Source organism: Nematostella vectensis, chromosome 5 (genome assembly GCF_932526225.1).
Source record: "Nematostella vectensis chromosome 5, jaNemVect1.1, whole genome shotgun sequence".
In the NCBI taxonomy this organism is placed as follows: Eukaryota; Metazoa; Cnidaria; class Anthozoa; order Actiniaria; family Edwardsiidae; genus Nematostella; species Nematostella vectensis.
The window spans coordinates 18499279-18509176 of NC_064038.1; the positions used below are offsets into that span (position 1 = coordinate 18499279).

At 46.3% G+C, this 9898-nt stretch overlaps 46 non-coding genes and 7 pseudogenes across 46 annotated transcripts; all 53 read left to right on the forward strand.

Annotated features, from left to right (window-relative positions):
• Positions 1-52: 52 nt before the first annotated feature.
• LOC125566397 lies at positions 53-171 on the forward strand. The gene has a single exon (XR_007311404.1). It is a non-coding gene; the product is annotated as a 5S ribosomal RNA (ribosomal RNA).
• Positions 172-238: 67 nt separating this feature from the next.
• Positions 239-357, forward strand: LOC125566681 (annotated as a pseudogene).
• Positions 358-424: 67 nt separating this feature from the next.
• Positions 425-543, forward strand: LOC125563651. The gene has a single exon (XR_007308671.1). It is a non-coding gene; the product is annotated as a 5S ribosomal RNA (ribosomal RNA).
• Positions 544-610: 67 nt separating this feature from the next.
• LOC125565296 lies at positions 611-729 on the forward strand. The gene has a single exon (XR_007310311.1). It is a non-coding gene; the product is annotated as a 5S ribosomal RNA (ribosomal RNA).
• A 67-nt stretch (positions 730-796) lies between these two features.
• On the forward strand, positions 797-915 carry LOC125566057. Its single transcript, XR_007311064.1, has one exon. It is a non-coding gene; the product is annotated as a 5S ribosomal RNA (ribosomal RNA).
• Positions 916-982: 67 nt separating this feature from the next.
• On the forward strand, positions 983-1101 carry LOC125565298. Its single transcript, XR_007310313.1, has one exon. It is a non-coding gene; the product is annotated as a 5S ribosomal RNA (ribosomal RNA).
• Positions 1102-1168: 67 nt separating this feature from the next.
• LOC125564798 lies at positions 1169-1287 on the forward strand. Its single transcript, XR_007309816.1, has one exon. It is a non-coding gene; the product is annotated as a 5S ribosomal RNA (ribosomal RNA).
• Positions 1288-1354: 67 nt separating this feature from the next.
• On the forward strand, positions 1355-1473 carry LOC125563493. Its single transcript, XR_007308512.1, has one exon. It is a non-coding gene; the product is annotated as a 5S ribosomal RNA (ribosomal RNA).
• A 67-nt stretch (positions 1474-1540) lies between these two features.
• LOC125566277 lies at positions 1541-1659 on the forward strand. The gene has a single exon (XR_007311284.1). It is a non-coding gene; the product is annotated as a 5S ribosomal RNA (ribosomal RNA).
• Positions 1660-1726: 67 nt separating this feature from the next.
• On the forward strand, positions 1727-1845 carry LOC125563350. The gene has a single exon (XR_007308369.1). It is a non-coding gene; the product is annotated as a 5S ribosomal RNA (ribosomal RNA).
• A 67-nt stretch (positions 1846-1912) lies between these two features.
• LOC125565119 lies at positions 1913-2031 on the forward strand. The gene has a single exon (XR_007310136.1). It is a non-coding gene; the product is annotated as a 5S ribosomal RNA (ribosomal RNA).
• Positions 2032-2098: 67 nt separating this feature from the next.
• Positions 2099-2217, forward strand: LOC125565511. Its single transcript, XR_007310525.1, has one exon. It is a non-coding gene; the product is annotated as a 5S ribosomal RNA (ribosomal RNA).
• A 67-nt stretch (positions 2218-2284) lies between these two features.
• Positions 2285-2403, forward strand: LOC125566807 (annotated as a pseudogene).
• A 67-nt stretch (positions 2404-2470) lies between these two features.
• Positions 2471-2589, forward strand: LOC125564810. Its single transcript, XR_007309828.1, has one exon. It is a non-coding gene; the product is annotated as a 5S ribosomal RNA (ribosomal RNA).
• Positions 2590-2656: 67 nt separating this feature from the next.
• On the forward strand, positions 2657-2775 carry LOC125564821. The gene has a single exon (XR_007309839.1). It is a non-coding gene; the product is annotated as a 5S ribosomal RNA (ribosomal RNA).
• Positions 2776-2842: 67 nt separating this feature from the next.
• On the forward strand, positions 2843-2961 carry LOC125565512. The gene has a single exon (XR_007310526.1). It is a non-coding gene; the product is annotated as a 5S ribosomal RNA (ribosomal RNA).
• Positions 2962-3028: 67 nt separating this feature from the next.
• LOC125563351 lies at positions 3029-3147 on the forward strand. Its single transcript, XR_007308370.1, has one exon. It is a non-coding gene; the product is annotated as a 5S ribosomal RNA (ribosomal RNA).
• A 67-nt stretch (positions 3148-3214) lies between these two features.
• LOC125564830 lies at positions 3215-3333 on the forward strand. Its single transcript, XR_007309848.1, has one exon. It is a non-coding gene; the product is annotated as a 5S ribosomal RNA (ribosomal RNA).
• Positions 3334-3400: 67 nt separating this feature from the next.
• LOC125564977 lies at positions 3401-3519 on the forward strand. The gene has a single exon (XR_007309995.1). It is a non-coding gene; the product is annotated as a 5S ribosomal RNA (ribosomal RNA).
• Positions 3520-3585: 66 nt separating this feature from the next.
• On the forward strand, positions 3586-3704 carry LOC125566526. Its single transcript, XR_007311535.1, has one exon. It is a non-coding gene; the product is annotated as a 5S ribosomal RNA (ribosomal RNA).
• Positions 3705-3771: 67 nt separating this feature from the next.
• Positions 3772-3890, forward strand: LOC125566880 (annotated as a pseudogene).
• Positions 3891-3957: 67 nt separating this feature from the next.
• Positions 3958-4076, forward strand: LOC125564840. Its single transcript, XR_007309858.1, has one exon. It is a non-coding gene; the product is annotated as a 5S ribosomal RNA (ribosomal RNA).
• A 67-nt stretch (positions 4077-4143) lies between these two features.
• On the forward strand, positions 4144-4262 carry LOC125564533. The gene has a single exon (XR_007309552.1). It is a non-coding gene; the product is annotated as a 5S ribosomal RNA (ribosomal RNA).
• A 67-nt stretch (positions 4263-4329) lies between these two features.
• On the forward strand, positions 4330-4448 carry LOC125566387. Its single transcript, XR_007311394.1, has one exon. It is a non-coding gene; the product is annotated as a 5S ribosomal RNA (ribosomal RNA).
• Positions 4449-4515: 67 nt separating this feature from the next.
• On the forward strand, positions 4516-4634 carry LOC125564669. The gene has a single exon (XR_007309688.1). It is a non-coding gene; the product is annotated as a 5S ribosomal RNA (ribosomal RNA).
• A 67-nt stretch (positions 4635-4701) lies between these two features.
• Positions 4702-4820, forward strand: LOC125564904. Its single transcript, XR_007309922.1, has one exon. It is a non-coding gene; the product is annotated as a 5S ribosomal RNA (ribosomal RNA).
• A 67-nt stretch (positions 4821-4887) lies between these two features.
• On the forward strand, positions 4888-5006 carry LOC125563503. Its single transcript, XR_007308522.1, has one exon. It is a non-coding gene; the product is annotated as a 5S ribosomal RNA (ribosomal RNA).
• Positions 5007-5073: 67 nt separating this feature from the next.
• LOC125563236 lies at positions 5074-5192 on the forward strand. Its single transcript, XR_007308255.1, has one exon. It is a non-coding gene; the product is annotated as a 5S ribosomal RNA (ribosomal RNA).
• A 67-nt stretch (positions 5193-5259) lies between these two features.
• LOC125564397 lies at positions 5260-5378 on the forward strand. The gene has a single exon (XR_007309416.1). It is a non-coding gene; the product is annotated as a 5S ribosomal RNA (ribosomal RNA).
• Positions 5379-5445: 67 nt separating this feature from the next.
• On the forward strand, positions 5446-5564 carry LOC125563352. Its single transcript, XR_007308371.1, has one exon. It is a non-coding gene; the product is annotated as a 5S ribosomal RNA (ribosomal RNA).
• Positions 5565-5631: 67 nt separating this feature from the next.
• Positions 5632-5750, forward strand: LOC125564885. Its single transcript, XR_007309903.1, has one exon. It is a non-coding gene; the product is annotated as a 5S ribosomal RNA (ribosomal RNA).
• Positions 5751-5816: 66 nt separating this feature from the next.
• Positions 5817-5935, forward strand: LOC125566409. The gene has a single exon (XR_007311416.1). It is a non-coding gene; the product is annotated as a 5S ribosomal RNA (ribosomal RNA).
• A 67-nt stretch (positions 5936-6002) lies between these two features.
• On the forward strand, positions 6003-6121 carry LOC125566881 (annotated as a pseudogene).
• Positions 6122-6188: 67 nt separating this feature from the next.
• LOC125564851 lies at positions 6189-6307 on the forward strand. Its single transcript, XR_007309869.1, has one exon. It is a non-coding gene; the product is annotated as a 5S ribosomal RNA (ribosomal RNA).
• Positions 6308-6374: 67 nt separating this feature from the next.
• On the forward strand, positions 6375-6493 carry LOC125565513. The gene has a single exon (XR_007310527.1). It is a non-coding gene; the product is annotated as a 5S ribosomal RNA (ribosomal RNA).
• Positions 6494-6560: 67 nt separating this feature from the next.
• LOC125564249 lies at positions 6561-6679 on the forward strand. The gene has a single exon (XR_007309269.1). It is a non-coding gene; the product is annotated as a 5S ribosomal RNA (ribosomal RNA).
• A 67-nt stretch (positions 6680-6746) lies between these two features.
• LOC125565120 lies at positions 6747-6865 on the forward strand. The gene has a single exon (XR_007310137.1). It is a non-coding gene; the product is annotated as a 5S ribosomal RNA (ribosomal RNA).
• A 66-nt stretch (positions 6866-6931) lies between these two features.
• Positions 6932-7050, forward strand: LOC125566411. The gene has a single exon (XR_007311418.1). It is a non-coding gene; the product is annotated as a 5S ribosomal RNA (ribosomal RNA).
• Positions 7051-7117: 67 nt separating this feature from the next.
• On the forward strand, positions 7118-7236 carry LOC125566882 (annotated as a pseudogene).
• Positions 7237-7303: 67 nt separating this feature from the next.
• On the forward strand, positions 7304-7422 carry LOC125564862. The gene has a single exon (XR_007309880.1). It is a non-coding gene; the product is annotated as a 5S ribosomal RNA (ribosomal RNA).
• A 67-nt stretch (positions 7423-7489) lies between these two features.
• LOC125565516 lies at positions 7490-7608 on the forward strand. Its single transcript, XR_007310529.1, has one exon. It is a non-coding gene; the product is annotated as a 5S ribosomal RNA (ribosomal RNA).
• Positions 7609-7675: 67 nt separating this feature from the next.
• Positions 7676-7794, forward strand: LOC125563353. The gene has a single exon (XR_007308372.1). It is a non-coding gene; the product is annotated as a 5S ribosomal RNA (ribosomal RNA).
• Positions 7795-7861: 67 nt separating this feature from the next.
• LOC125566454 lies at positions 7862-7980 on the forward strand. Its single transcript, XR_007311463.1, has one exon. It is a non-coding gene; the product is annotated as a 5S ribosomal RNA (ribosomal RNA).
• A 67-nt stretch (positions 7981-8047) lies between these two features.
• On the forward strand, positions 8048-8166 carry LOC125564873. The gene has a single exon (XR_007309891.1). It is a non-coding gene; the product is annotated as a 5S ribosomal RNA (ribosomal RNA).
• Positions 8167-8232: 66 nt separating this feature from the next.
• LOC125566412 lies at positions 8233-8351 on the forward strand. Its single transcript, XR_007311419.1, has one exon. It is a non-coding gene; the product is annotated as a 5S ribosomal RNA (ribosomal RNA).
• A 67-nt stretch (positions 8352-8418) lies between these two features.
• LOC125566883 lies at positions 8419-8537 on the forward strand (annotated as a pseudogene).
• Positions 8538-8604: 67 nt separating this feature from the next.
• Positions 8605-8723, forward strand: LOC125564884. The gene has a single exon (XR_007309902.1). It is a non-coding gene; the product is annotated as a 5S ribosomal RNA (ribosomal RNA).
• A 67-nt stretch (positions 8724-8790) lies between these two features.
• On the forward strand, positions 8791-8909 carry LOC125565517. The gene has a single exon (XR_007310530.1). It is a non-coding gene; the product is annotated as a 5S ribosomal RNA (ribosomal RNA).
• A 67-nt stretch (positions 8910-8976) lies between these two features.
• Positions 8977-9095, forward strand: LOC125563354. The gene has a single exon (XR_007308373.1). It is a non-coding gene; the product is annotated as a 5S ribosomal RNA (ribosomal RNA).
• A 67-nt stretch (positions 9096-9162) lies between these two features.
• Positions 9163-9281, forward strand: LOC125565889. Its single transcript, XR_007310898.1, has one exon. It is a non-coding gene; the product is annotated as a 5S ribosomal RNA (ribosomal RNA).
• A 67-nt stretch (positions 9282-9348) lies between these two features.
• Positions 9349-9467, forward strand: LOC125565981. Its single transcript, XR_007310989.1, has one exon. It is a non-coding gene; the product is annotated as a 5S ribosomal RNA (ribosomal RNA).
• A 67-nt stretch (positions 9468-9534) lies between these two features.
• LOC125567045 lies at positions 9535-9653 on the forward strand (annotated as a pseudogene).
• A 67-nt stretch (positions 9654-9720) lies between these two features.
• LOC125563241 lies at positions 9721-9839 on the forward strand. Its single transcript, XR_007308260.1, has one exon. It is a non-coding gene; the product is annotated as a 5S ribosomal RNA (ribosomal RNA).
• The last annotated feature ends 59 nt before the right edge of the window (positions 9840-9898 follow it).

The following is a 9898-nucleotide window of genomic DNA, read 5'->3' on the forward strand; positions in this document are numbered from 1 at the left end:
CGAAGTACTCACAGGACTGTTATATAATAGATAGATCTTACACAGTTCTATCGTCTACGGCCATACCACTTAGAAAGCACCGGTTCTCGTCCGATCACCGAAGTTAAGATCAGTAGGGCGCGGTAAGTACTTGGATGGGTGACCGCTTCGGAATAACGTGTGCTGTAGGCATTTCCTTTTTGTTATCGAGGTACTGACAGGACTGTTATATAATAGATAGATGTTACACAGTTCTATCGTTTACGGCCATACCACTGAGAAAGCACCAGTTCTCGTCCGATCACAGAACTTAAAGTCAGTAGGGCACGGTTAGTACTTGGACGGGTGACCGCCTGGGAATACCGTGTGCTGTAGGCATTTCCTTTTTGTTATCGAGGTACTCACAGGACTGTTATATAATAGATAGATCTTAAACAGTTCTATCGTCTACGGCCATACCACTGAGAAAGCACCGGTTCTCGTCCGATCACTGAAGTTAAGCTCAGTAGGGCGCGGTTAGTACTTGGATGGGTGACCGCCTGGGAATACCGTGTGCTGTAGGCATTTCCTTTTTGTTTTCGAAGTACTAACAGGACTGTTATATAATAGATAGATCTTACACAGTTCTATCGTCTACGGCCATACCACTGAGAAAGCACCGGTTCTCGTCCTATCACCGAAGTTAAGCTCAGTAGGGCGCGGTTAGTACTTGAATGGGTGACCGCCTGGGAATACCGTGTGCTGTAGGCATTTCCTTTTTGTCATCGAAGTACTCACAGGACTGTTATATAATAGATAGATCTTACACAGTTCTATCGTCTACGGCCATACCACTTAGAAAGCACCGGTTCTCGTCCGATCACCGAAGTTAAGCTCAGTAGGGCGCGGTAAGTACTTGGATGGGAAACCGCTTCAGAATACCGTGTGCTGTAGGCATTTCCTTTTTGTTACCAAAGTACTCACAGGACTGTTATATAATATATATTTCTTACACAGTTCTGTCGTCTACGGCCATACCACTGAGAAAGCACCGGTTCTCGTCCTATCACCGAAGTTAAGCTCAGTAGGGCGCGGTTAGTACTTGAATGGGTGACCGCCTGGGAATACCGTGTGCTGTAGGCATTTCCTTTTTGTCATCGAAGTACTCACAGGACTGTTATATAATAGATAGATCTTAAACAGTTCTATCGTCTACGGCCATACCACTGAGAAAGCACCGGTTCTCGTCCGATCACCGAAGTTAAGCTCAGTAGGGCGCGGTTAGTACTTGGATGGGTGACCGCCTGGGAATACCGTGTGCTGTAGGCATTTCCTTTTTGTCATCGAAGTACTCACAGGACTGTTATATAATATATATTTCTTACACAGTTCTGTCGTCTACGGCCATACCACTGAGATAGCACCGGTTCTCGTCCGATCACCGAAGTTAAGCTCAGTAGGGCGCGGTTAGTACTTGGATGGGTGACCGCCTGGGAATACCGTGTGCTGTAGGCATTTCCTTTTTGTCATCGAAGTACTCACAGGACTGTTATATAATAGATAGATCTTACACAGTTCTATCGTCTACGGCCATAACACTTAGAAAGCACCGGTTCTCGTCCGATCACCGAAGTTAAGCTCAGTAGGGCGCGGTAAGTACTTGGATGGGTGACCGCTTCGGAATACCGTGTGCTGTAGGCATTTCCTTTTTGTTACCAAAGTACTCACAGGACTGTTATATAAAATCTATTTCTTACACAGTTCTGTCGTCTACGGCCATACCACTGAGAAAGCACCGGTTCTCGTCCGATCACCGTAGTTAAGCTCAGTAGGGCACGGTTAGTACTTGGATGGGTGACCGCCTGGGAATACCGTGTGCTGTAGGCATTTCCTTTTTGTTATCGAGGTACTCACAGGACTGTTATATAATAGATAGATCTTAAAGATCTCTGTCGTCTACGACCATACCACTGAGAAAGCACCGGTTCTCGTCCGATCACAGAAGTTAAGCTCAGTAGGGCGCGGTTAGTACTTGGATGGGTGACCGCCTGGGAATACCGTGTGCTGTAGGCATTTCCTTTTTGTCATCGAAGTACTCACAGGACTGTTATATAATAGATAGATCTTACACAGTTCTATCGTCTACGGCCATACCACTTAGAAAGCACCGGTTCTCGTCCGATCACCGAAGTTAAGCTCAGTAGGGCGCGGTAAGTACTTGGATGGGTGACCGCTTCGGAATACCGTGTGCTGTAGGCATTTCCTTTTTGTTATCGAGGTACTGACAGGACTGTTATATAATAGATAGATGTTACACAGTTCTATCGTTTACGGCCATACCACTGAGAAAGCACCAGTTCTCGTCCGATCACAGAACTTAAAGTCAGTAGGGCACGGTTAGTACTTGGACGGGTGACCGCCTGGGAATAACGTGTGCTGTAGGCATTTCCTTTTTGTTATCGAGGTACTCACAGGACTGTTATATAATAGATAGATCTTAAACAGTTCTATCGTCTACGGCCATACCACTGAGAAAGCACCGGTTCTCGTCCGATCACCGAAGTTAAGCTCAGTAGGGCGCGGTTAGTACTTGGATGGGTGACCGCCTGGGAATACCGTGTGCTGTAGGCATTTCCTTTTTGTCATCGAAGTACTCACAGGACTGTTATATAATATATATTTCTTACACAGTTCTGTCGTCTACGGCCATACCACTGAGAAAGCACCGGTTCTCGTCCGATCACCGAAGTTAAGCTCAGTAGGGCGCGGTTAGTACTTGGATGGGTGACCGCCTGGGAATACCGTGTGCTGTAGGCATTTCCTTTTTGTCATCGAAGTACTCACAGGACTGTTATATAATAGATAGATCTTACACAGTTCTATCGTCTACGGCCATACCACTTAGAAAGCACCGGTTCTCGTCCGATCACCGAAGTTAAGCTCAGTAGGGCGCGGTAAGTACTTGGATGGGTGACCGCTTCGGAATACCGTGTGCTGTAGGCATTTCCTTTTTGTTACCAAAGTACTCACAGGACTGTTATATAAAATCTATTTCTTACACAGTTCTGTCGTCTACGGCCATACCACTGAGAAAGCACCGGTTCTCGTCCGATCACCGTAGTTAAGCTCAGTAGGGCACGGTTAGTACTTGGATGGGTGACCGCCTGGGAATACCGTGTGCTGTAGGCATTTCCTTTTTGTTATCGAGGTACTCACAGGACTGTTATATAATAGATAGATCTTACACAGTTCTATCGTCTACGGCCATACCACTGAGAAAGCACCGGTTCTCGTCCGATCACCGAAGTTAAGCTCAGTAGGGCGCGGTTAGTACTTGGATGGGTGACCGCCTGGGAATACCGTGTGCTGTAGGCATTTCCTTTTTGTTATCGTGGTACTCACAGGACTGTTATATAATAGATAGATCTTAAACAGTTCTGTCGTCTACGACCATACCACTGAGAAAGCACCGGTTCTCGTCCGATCACCGAAGTTAAGCTCAGTAGGGCGCGGTTAGTGCTTGGATGGGTGACCGCCTGGGAATACCGTGTGCTGTAGGCATTTCTTTTTGTCATCGAAGTACTCAAAGGACTGTTAGATAATAGATAGATCTTACACAGTTCTATCGTCTACGGCCATACCACTTAGAAAGCACCGGTTCTCGTCCGATCACCGAAGTTAAGTTCATTAGGGCGCGGTGAGTACTTGGATGGGTGACCGCTTCGGAATACCGTGTGCTGTAGGCATTTCCTTTTTGTTATCGAGGTACTGACAGGACTGTTATATAATAGATAGAAGTTACACAGTTCTATCGTTTACGGCCATACCACTGAGAAAGCACCAGTTCTTGTCCGATCACAGAACTTAAAGTCAGTAGGGCACGGTTAGTACTTGGACGGGTGACCGCCTGGGAATACCGTGTGCTGTAGGCATTTCCTTTTTGTTATCGAGGTACTCACAGGACTGTTATATAATAGATAGATCTTAAACAGTTCTATCGTCTACGGCCATACCACTGAGAAAGCACCGGTTCTCGTCCGATCACCGAAGTTAAGCTCAGTAGGGCGCGGTTAGTACTTGGATGGGTGACCGCCTGGGAATACCGTGTGCTGTAGGCATTTCCTTTTTGTCATCGAAGTACTCACAGGACTGTTATATAATAGATAGATCTTACACAGTTCTATCGTCTACGGCCATACCACTTAGAAAGCACCGGTTCTCGTCCGATCACCGAAGTTAAGCTCAGTAGGGCGCGGTAAGTACTTGGATGGGTGACCGCCTGGGAATACCGTGTGCTGTAGGCATTTCCTTTTTGTCATCGAAGTACTCACAGGACTGTTATATAATAGATAGATCTTACACAGTTCTATCGTCGACGGCCATACCACTTAGAAAGCACCGGTTCTCGTCCGATCACCGAAGTTAAGCTCAGTAGGGCGCGGTAAGTACTTGGATGGGAAACCGCTTCAGAATACCGTGTGCTGTAGGCATTTCCTTTTTGTTACCAAAGTACTCACAGGACTGTTATATAATATATATTTCTTACACAGTTCTGTCGACTACGGCCATACCACTGAGAAAGCACCGGTTCTCGTCCGATCACCGAAGTTAAGCTCAGTAGGGCGCGGTTAGTACTTGGATGGGTGACCGCCTGAGAATACCGTGTGCGGTAGGCATTTCCTTTTTGTCATCGAAGTACTCACAGGACTGTTATATAATAGATAGATCTCACACAGTTCTATCGTCTACGGCCATACCACTTAGAAAGCACCGGTTCTCGTCCGATCACCGAAGTTAAGCTCAGTAGGGCGCGGTAAGTACTTGGATGGGTGACCGCTTCGGAATACCGTGTGCTGTAGACTTTTCCTTTTTGTTACCAAAGTACTCACAGGACTGTTATATAAAATCTATTTCTTACACAGTTCTGTCGTCTACGGCCATACCACTGAGAAAGCACCGGTTCTCGTCAGATCACCGTAGTTAAGCTCAGTAGGGCACGGTTAGTACTTGGATGGGTGACCGCCTGGGAATACCGTGTGCTGTAGGCATTTCCTTTTTGTTTTCGAAGTACTAACAGGACTGTTATATAATAGATAGATCTTAAACAGTTCTATCGTCTACGGCCATACCACTGAGAAAGCACCGGTTCTCGTCCGATCACCGAAGTTAAGCTCAGTAGGGCGCGGTTAGTACTTGGATGGGTGACCGCCTGAGAATACCGTGTGCTGTAGGCATTTCCTTTTTGTCATCGAAGTACTCACAGGAATGTTATATAATATATATTTCTTACACAGTTCTGTCGTCTACGGCCATACCACTGAGAAAGCACCGGTTCTCGTCCGATCACCGAAGTTAAGCTCAGTAGGGCGCGGTAAGTACTTGGATGGGTGACCGCTTCGGAATACCGTGTGCTGTAGGCATTTCCTTTTTGTTACCAAAGTACTCACAGGACTGTTATATAAAATTTATTTCTTACACAGTTCTGTCGTCTACGGCCATACCACTGAGAAAGCACCGGTTCTCGTCCGATCACCGTAGTTAAGCTCAGTAGGGCACGGTTAGTACTTGGATGGGTGACCGCCTGGGAATACCGTGTGCTGTAGGCATTTCCTTTTTGTTATCGAGGTACTCACAGGACTGTTATATAATAGATAGATCTTAAACAGTTCTGTCGTCTACGACCATACCACTGAGAAAGCACCGGTTCTTGTCCGATCACCGAAGTTAAGCTCAGTAGGGCGCGGTTAGTACTTGGATGGGTGACCGCCTGGGAATACCGTGTGCTGTAGGCATTTCTTTTTGTCATCGAAGTACTCAAAGGACTGTTAGATAATAGATAGATCTTACACAGTTCTATCGTCTACGGCCATACCACTTAGAAAGCACCGGTTCTCGTCCGATCACCGAAGTTAAGTTCATTAGGGCGCGGTAAGTACTTGGATGGGTGACCGCTTCGGAATACCGTGTGCTGTAGGCATTTCCTTTTTGTTATCGAGGTACTGACAGTACTGTTATATAATAGATAGAAGTTACACAGTTCTATCGTTTACGGCCATACCACTGAGAAAGCACCAGTTCTTGTCCGATCACAGAACTTAAAGTCAGTAGGGCACGGTTAGTACTTGGACGGGTGACCGCCTGGGAATACCGTGTGCTGTAGGCATTTCCTTTTTGTTATCGAGGTACTCACAGGACTGTTATATAATAGATAGATCTTAAACAGTTCTATCGTCTACGGCCATACCACTGAGAAAGCACCGGTTCTCGTCCGATCACCGAAGTTAAGCTCAGTAGGGCGCGGTTAGTACTTGGATGGGTGACCGCCTGGGAATACCGTGTGCTGTAGGCATTTCCTTTTTGTCATCGAAGTACTCACAGGACTGTTATATAATAGATAGATCTTACACAGTTCTATCGTCTACGGCCATACCACTTAGAAAGCACCGGTTCTCGTCCGATCACCGAAGTTAAGCTCAGTAGGGCGCGGTAAGTACTTGGATGGGTGACCGCTTCGGAATACCGTGTGCTGTAGGCATTTCCTTTTTGTTACCAAAGTACTCACAGGACTGTTATATAAAATCTATTTCTTACACAGTTCTGTCGTCTACGGCCATACCACTGAGAAAGCACCGGTTCTCGTCCGATCACCGTAGTTAAGCTCAGTAGGGCACAGTTAGTACTTGGATGGGTGACCGCCTGGGAATACCGTGTGCTGTAGGCATTTCCTTTTTGTTATCGAGGTACTCACAGGACTGTTATATAATAGATAGATCTTTAAGAGTTCTGTCGTCTACGACCATACCACTGAGAAAGCACCGGTTCTCGTCCGATCACAGAAGTTAAGCTCAGTAGGGCGCGGTTAGTACTTGGATGGGTGACCGCCTGGGAATACCGTGTGCTGTAGGCATTTCTTTTTGTCATCGAAGTACTCAAAGGACTGTTAGATAATAGATAGATCTTACACAGTTCTATCGTCTACGGCCATACCACTTAGAAAGCACCGGTTCTCGTCCGATCACCGAAGTTAAGTTCATTAGGGCGCGGTAAGTACTTGGATGGGTGACCGCTTCGGAATACCGTGTGCTGTAGGCATTTCCTTTTTGTTATCGAGGTACTGACAGTACTGTTATATAATAGATAGAAGTTACACAGTTCTATCGTTTACGGCCATACCACTGAGAAAGCACCAGTTCTTGTCCGATCACAGAACTTAAAGTCAGTAGGGCACGGTTAGTACTTGGACGGGTGACCGCCTGGGAATACCGTGTGCTGTAGGCATTTCCTTTTTGTTATCGAGGTACTCACAGGACTGTTATATAATAGATAGATCTTAAACAGTTCTATCGTCTACGGCCATACCACTGAGAAAGCACCGGTTCTCGTCCGATCACCGAAGTTAAGCTCAGTAGGGCGCGGTTAGTACTTGGATGGGTGACCGCCTGGGAATACCGTGTGCTGTAGGCATTTCCTTTTTGTCATCGAAGTACTCACAGGACTGTTATATAATAGATAGATCTTACACAGTTCTATCGTCTACGGCCATACCACTTAGAAAGCACCGGTTCTCGTCCGATCACCGAAGTTAAGCTCAGTAGGGCGCGGTAAGTACTTGGATGGGTGACCGCTTCGGAATACCGTGTGCTGTAGGCATTTCCTTTTTGTTACCAAAGTACTCACAGGACTGTTATATAAAATCTATTTCTTACACAGTTCTGTCGTCTACGGCCATACCACTGAGAAAGCACCGGTTCTCGTCCGATCACCGTAGTTAAGCTCAGTAGGGCACGGTTAGTACTTGGATGGGTGACCGCCTGGGAATACCGTGTGCTGTAGGCATTTCCTTTTTGTTATCGAGGTACTCACAGGACTGTTATATAATAGATAGATCTTTAAGAGTTCTGTCGTCTACGACCATACCACTGAGAAAGCACCGGTTCTCGTCCGATCACAGAAGTTAAGCTCAGTAGGGCGCGGTTAGTACTTGGACGGGTGACCGCCTGGGAATACAGTGTGCTGTAGGCATTTCCTTTTTGTTATCGAGGTACTCACAGGACTGTTATATAATAGATAGATCTTAAACAGTTCTATCGTCTACGGCCATACCACTGAGAAAGCACCGGTTCTCGTCCGATCACCGAAGTTAAGCTCAGTAGGGCGCGGTTAGTACTTGGATGGGTGACCGCCTGGGAATACCGTGTGCTGTAGGCATTTCTTTTTGTCATCGAAGTACTCAAAGGACTGTTAGATAATAGATAGATCTTACACAGTTCTATCGTCTACGGCCATACCACTTAGAAAGCACCGGTTCTCGTCCGATCACCGAAGTTAAGTTCATTAGGGCGCGGTAAGTACTTGGATGGGTGACCGCTTCGGAATACCGTGTGCTGTAGGCATTTCCTTTTTGTTATCGAGGTACTGACAGTACTGTTATATAATAGATAGAAGTTACACAGTTCTATCGTTTACGGCCATACCACTGAGAAAGCACCAGTTCTTGTCCGATCACAGAACTTAAAGTCAGTAGGGCACGGTTAGTACTTGGACGGGTGACCGCCTGGGAATACCGTGTGCTGTAGGCATTTCCTTTTTGTTATCGAGGTACTCACAGGACTGTTATATAATAGATAGATCTTAAACAGTTCTATCGTCTACGGCCATACCACTGAGAAAGCACCGGTTCTCGTCCGATCACCGAAGTTAAGCTCAGTAGGGCGCGGTTAGTACTTGGATGGGTGACCGCCTGGGAATACCGTGTGCTGTAGGCATTTCCTTTTTGTCATCGAAGTACTCACAGGACTGTTATATAATAGATAGATCTTACACAGTTCTATCGTCTACGGCCATACCACTTAGAAAGCACCGGTTCTCGTCCGATCACCGAAGTTAAGCTCAGTAGGGCGCGGTAAGTACTTGGATGGGTGACCGCTTCGGAATACCGTGTGCTGTAGGCATTTCCTTTTTGTTACCAAAGTACTCACAGGACTGTTATATAAAATCTATTTCTTACACAGTTCTGTCGTCTACGGCCATACCACTGAGAAAGCACCGGTTCTCGTCCGATCACCGTAGTTAAGCTCAGTAGGGCACGGTTAGTACTTGGATGGGTGACCGCCTGGGAATACCGTGTGCTGTAGGCATTTCCTTTTTGTTATCGAGGTACTCACAGGACTGTTATATAATAGATAGATCTTTAAGAGTTCTGTCGTCTACGACCATACCACTGAGAAAGCACCGGTTCTCGTCCGATCACAGAAGTTAAGCTCAGTAGGGCGCGGTTAGTACTTGGACGGGTGACCGCCTGGGAATACCGTGTGCTGTAGGCATTTCCTTTTTGTCATCGAAGTACTCACAGGACTGTTATATAATAGATAGATCTTACACAGTTCTATCGTCTACGGCCATACCACTTAGAAAGCACCGGTTCTCGTCCGATCACCGAAGTTAAGCTCAGTAGGGCGTTGTTAGTACTTGGATGGGTGACCGCCTGGGAATACCGTGTGCTGTAAGCATTTCCTTTTTGTTATCGAGGTACTGACAGGACTGTTATATAATAGATAGATGTTACACAGTTCTATCGTTTACGGCCATACCACTGAGAAAGCACCAGTTCTCGTCCGATCACAGAACTTAAAGTCAGTATGGCACGGTTAGTACTTGGACGGGTGACCGGCTGGGAATACCGTGTGCTGTAGGCATTTCCTTTTTGTTATCGAGGTACTCACAGGACTGTTATATAATAGATAGATCTTAAACAGTTCTATCGTCTACGGCCATACCACTGAGAAAGCACCGGTTCTCGTCCGATCACCGAAGTTAAGCTCAGTAGGGCGCAGTTAGTACTTGGATGGGTGACCGCCTGGGAATACTGTGTGCTGTAGGCATTTACTTTTTGTTTTCGAAGTACTAACAGGACTGTTATATAATAGATAGATCTTACACA